This window comes from Aquarana catesbeiana, linkage group LG11 (genome assembly GCF_042186555.1).
Source record: "Aquarana catesbeiana isolate 2022-GZ linkage group LG11, ASM4218655v1, whole genome shotgun sequence".
In the NCBI taxonomy this organism is placed as follows: domain Eukaryota; kingdom Metazoa; phylum Chordata; class Amphibia; order Anura; family Ranidae; genus Aquarana; species Aquarana catesbeiana.
This window is the reverse complement of record NC_133334.1, coordinates 272,132,486-272,138,277: the sequence shown is the minus strand read 5'-3', so window position 1 is coordinate 272,138,277 and position 5,792 is coordinate 272,132,486.

Genomic DNA, 5,792 nt, shown 5'->3' with positions numbered 1-5,792 from the left:
TCCCCCCAAAAAGTCACCCCCTCCTACCACAAATTCTCTACCCCTCAAATTTCCCCTCCGAGTACACATCCCCCCCACTCCAAATCCCCCCACTTACCCCCTGCTGCTGCCAAAATTGCCCCTCCCAACACAAATCCTCTTCCCCTCAATCTCCTCACAGCGCCCCCCCACCTCACATGATGCCACAGTGCCCAGGGCAGCCTCCCCTCCTGCCCACCCCTGTTCCCAGCCCGGGTAGAGGAGCACCATTAAAGAAGATCTGCAGACTTTTTGAGCATTAACAATCCTGAGTTTTTTGGTTCATGGTAAAAAATGCAGCCGTGTTTTGGGGGTTCTTCCACTTTTACAGGGCTAAGTTCCAGCGAATACAACTAACGTTTTTGGGGGTTCTTCACTTCTTCAAGACTAAGTTCCAGCGAAAGCATTCAACGTGTTTTGGGGTTCTTCCACTTCTGTGGGGCTAAGTTCCAGCAAATGCATCCAACGTGTTTTGTGAGTTCTTACACTTCTTCGGGGCTAAGTTTCAGCGTATACACCCAATGTGTTTTGGGGGTTCTTCCACTTCTTCTGAGCTAAGGTCCAGCGAATGCATCCAACGTGTTTTGTGAGTTCTTACACTTCTTCGGGGCTAAGTTTCAGCGTATACACCCAATGTGTTTTGGGGGTTCTTCCACTTCTTCTGAGCTAAGGTCCAGCGAATACATCAAAAGTGTTTTGGGGGTCCTTCCACTTTTTCTGTGCCTAAGTTCCAGCGAATGCCCCAACACGTTTTGGGGGTCCTTCCACTTTTTCAGGGTTATTTTACATCGCTCCTCTCCTACCTACATACCCGTCAATCACAAACTGGAGACGGGGAGGAGATCTAGTTGTCATATTTCGCTGCAGTAGAGCAGGTCAAGTCTCCAGGCTGGTTCCCCTGCTTAGCTGAGCTGTGTAAATCGCAGGACTGGCTGAACAATATTACAACTCCTTTGGCAGGTATATACTTTCTATATATGTATCCTCTGTGTATTTAGTTGTTCGCCTGGAGTTCAGCTTTAAATAAATGATCTAGTGTGCATGCTGTATTCTCCCTCTGCACAGCAGAAGTTAGCAAGGTGCCCAGACAGCACGGGGCGGTGAATGACGTCTGGCAGCTGGGGACTGGCACAGTGGCACCACGCTGTTCCCCAGCTGCTAGTTGGACATTAATAATTAAATCTAGATTCTCTTCCTGCAGCTTCAACTCTAATTAGCACCAAGGTCAGTAGAAATGGCATTTTACCAGCTGGCTGTGGCCGGGAACCCAATGGGGTCTCAGCGGGAGGCTTGAGTCACCTGTGATGTCACAATACCCGCCGGTGCCCTGCAGTGACACGAGGTCCCGGAACCCCATCGGAGTCCTGCCAGCCAGATAATGACAACATACATAATTGAAGATGATTCTTCCTTTCCAAGTACAGTCTTGGGTCAGGAAAATTTGTAACTGGAAACTTTCATCCCTGGATACTAAATCCCGAGGATCTGCCATATGAAATCCTTCTTTTTCATGTAATGATGAGATTAGAATACATATTGACCTAAATCTATGAAGAAATTCGATTTTTTTTAATGGATATGTTATATAGTAAAAAGTAAAAAAAATATTTTTTTTTCCAAAAGTGGTTTGTTTTTTGTTTATAGCGCAAAAAATAAAAAATGCAGTGATGATCAAATACTATCAAAAGAAAGCTCTATTTGTGGGAAAAAAATTAAATTTTATTTGGGTACAGCGTTGCATGACTGCTCTCCCTCCTTATTGGCTGAGACAGCAGCGGGGGCCATTGGTAAGTATAACATGCTTGTTTTTTGGTTTTGTTTATATTTCGTCTTTATTAACGGTTTAATATCTATGGGCAATCAAGGGGTTAACTGTGTGCCTAAAAATGTGTAATGTGTGCTGCTTTTACTTGCTAATCTGCCTGTTTTTTCCTCTCTGCTTTTCAGATCGCTGTTCACTGAACACAGAACTCTGTGTGTGATTGGACACAGCCGATCAATAGGTTTCAGCCAAAATAATTGGCTGAAATTTGCTTCCAAACTTGTGCAGCAGAAGGCGCGCGCATGCAAACCCAAACCCAGAAGCAAGCCAGCAACATACATGTATAATGTCGTGCTGCACCTGTCATCTGCTTGCAGAATATTTACTGTGATTTAAGTCAAAATCAAATTTCTTCATAGATTTAGGCCAATATGTATTCTGCTACACGTTTTTTTGGCAAAAAAAAAATCCCAATAAGTGTATATTGATTGGTTTGCGCAAAAGTTATGTCTACAAACTATGGTGTATATACTTATATATATATATATATATATATATATATATATATATATATATATATATATATATATATATATATATATATATATATATACAGTATCTCACAAAACTGAGTACACCCCTCACATTTTTGTAAATATTTTATTCTATCTTTTCATGTGACAACACTGAAGAAATGACACTTTGCTACAATGTAAAGTAGTGAGTGTACAGCTTGTATAACAGTGTAAATTTGCTGTCCCCTCAAAATAACTCAACACACAGCCATTAATGTCTAAACCACTGGCAACAAAAGTGAGTACACCCCTAAGTGAGAATGTCCAAATTGGGCCCAATTAGCCATTTTTCCTCCCCTGTGTCATGTGACTCGTTAGTGTTACAAGGTCTCGGGTCTGAATGGGGAGCAGGTGTGTTAAATTTGATGTTATCGCTCTCACTCTCTCATACTGGTCACTGGAAGTTCAACATGGCACCTCATGGCAAAGAACTCACTGAGGATCTGAAAAAAAGAATTGTTGCTCTACATAAAGGGTGGTCTAGACCAGTGATGGCAAACCTTGGCACTCCAGATGTTTTGGAACGACATTTCCCATGATGCTCCACCACACTGCCGAGTGCATGTGCATCATGGGAAATGTAGTTCCAAAACATCTGGGGTGCCAAGGTTCGCCATCACTGGTCTAGGCTATAAGAAGATTGGTAAGACCCTGAAACTGAGCTGCAGCACGGTGGCCAAGACCATACAGCGGTTTAAAAGGAACAGGCCTCGCCATGGTCTACCAAAGAAGTTGAGTGCACGTGCTCAGCGTCATATCCAGAGGTTGTCTTTGGGAAATAGATGTATGAGTGCTGCCAGCATGGCTGCAGAGGTTGAAGGGGTGGGGGGTCAGTCTGTCAGTGCTCAGACCATACGCCGCACACTGCATCAAATTGGTCTTCATGGCTGTCATCCCAGAAGGAAGCATAAAGATGATGCACAAGAAAGCCCACAAACAGTTTTCTGAAGACAAGCAGACTAAGGACAAGGATTACTGGAACCATGTCCTGTGGTCTGATGAGACCAAGATAAACTTATTTGGTTCAGATGGTGTCAAGCGTGTGTGGGGGCAACCAGGTGAGGAGTACAAAGACAAGTGTGTCTTGTCTACAGTCAAGCATGGTGGTGGGAGTGTCATGGTCTGGGGCTGCATGAGTGCTGCCGGCACTGGGGAGCTACAGATCATTGAGGGAACCATGAATGCCAACATGTACTGTGATATACTGAAGCAGAGCATGATCCCCTCCCTTCAGAGACTGGGCCGCAGGGCAGTATTCCAACATGATAACGACCCCAAACACACCTCCAAGATGACCACTGCCTTGCTAAAGAAGCTGAGGGTAAAGGTGATGGACTGGCCAAGCATGTCTCCAGACCTAAACCCTATTGATCATCTGTGGGACATCCTCAAACGGAAGGTGGAGGAGCGCAAGGTCTCTAACATCCCCAGCTCTGTGATGTCATCATGGAGGAGGGGAAGAGGACTCCAGTGACAACCTGTGAAGCTCTGGTGAACTCCATGCCCAAGAGAGTTAAGACAGTGCTGGAAAATAATGGTGGCCACACAAAATATTGACACTTTGAGCCCAATTTGGACATTTTCACTAAGGGGTGTACTGACTTTTGTTGCCAGCGGTTTAGACATTAATGGCTGTGTGTTGAGTTATTTTGAGGGGACAGAAAATTTACACTGTTATACAAGCTGTACACTCACTACTTTACATTGTAGCAAAGTGTTATTTCTTCAGTGTTGTCACATGAAAAGATAGAAGAAAATATTTACAAAAACGTGAGGGGTGTACTCACTTTTGGGATATACAGTATATTATATTAATAGCATACAGTTTCATAAAGAAGTTGTTTGAAATTGCTGCATTGCGCTGCACTATATGATTAACAATAATTCTTATTTTGATGTGGGAACACATGACATTGTACAGCAGCAGATCGATTTTTATTTTGATGTGCTTTTTGTTTGTTTCACAAATTGCTAGCTCAGAGAATTGTTCCTTTTACCTGTAGTAAATGTTCATTAAAAAAAAAAAAAGCGATATGATATAAATATTTAAAAATACTTTTGCTTTCATATGTATAAAATGAATAAGTTAAAAAAATAAACCCCAAATGCCAACAGTTTTCCTGTAAAATGTGATGTGTCTGTGTATCTTATTATTGTATCTGATGTATCTTTTTAAAGATGTTCGGTTATAGAGTTGAAGGGGAATGGAGACTTGTTGGAAATTTTTGTTTTTTTATTGACTGTAAATATTTATTCCCGACTTTTGTGTTGGTGAAGAATTGTCAGTCATCCTATACGGCGTAGCTGAGTGTTATTAGAATAATTATTCTCATACACGGCTTGCTGGAGAATAGAAGAGGTTGGGAAGATCACATTTTTCTTCCATAATGGAGATCAACCCACACAGAGTCATGTGATTTCAGCAATTAAAGTTCATTACCAATAACATAGTTAATCTTGTTTGTGTTCTGTTATTATCTGTGGGAGTTACATTGTTTTTGTATTGTTACATTTTATCAGAAGGCAAAGAAGGACAAGATACTCGACTGGGTGTAGGGAGGAGCCGGGGGGGGGGGGGGTAGAGAGATATTTAACCGCTTCAGCCCCGGAAGATTTTACCCCCTTCCTGACCAGAGCACTTTTTGCGATTCGGCACTGCATCAATTTAACTGACAATTGCGCGGTCGTGCGACATTGCACCCAAACAAAATTGATGTCCTTTTTTCCGCACAAATAGAGCTTTCTTTTGGTGGTATTTGATCACCTCTGCGGTTTTTACTTTTTGTGCTATAAACAAACAAAAAAAAAAACAATTTTGAAAAAAAAAGCAATATTTTGCTATAAAAATGCACTGATTACTGTGTAAATGACACTGGCAAAGAAGGGGTTAAACACTAGGGGGGCGATCGAGGGGTTAAGTGTGTCCTAGGGAGTGATTCTAACTGTGGGGGGGGGAACGGCTACCACTGACATGACCGCAATCACTGCTCCCGATGACAGGGAGCAGTAGATCTCTGTCATGTCACTAGGCAGAATGGAGAAATGCCTTGTTTACATTCCGTTCTGCCGTTCCGGGACACCGGCGGACATTGAGTCCCTGGGACCCGCGGGCATGGAGCACGCGGCGCGCCCGCGCGTGCCCACAATGCCGCTTCTTAAAGGGGATGTACCTGTATGCCCATTTGCCCAGCCGTGCCATTGTGCTGACGTATATCGTCATGCACTGGTCAGCTAGCGGTTGAAGGAGGTACGTCAGGGATTTACTTTGCCTAAATATCTACACCGATCAGCCGTAACTTTATAACCACCCACCTAATATTGAGTAGGTCCCCCATTTTTTATGCCAAAACAGCCCTGACCTGTCCAGGCATGGACTCCACTAGACCTGCGAAGATATGCTCTGGTATCTGGCATCAAGCTGTCAATACCGGATCCTT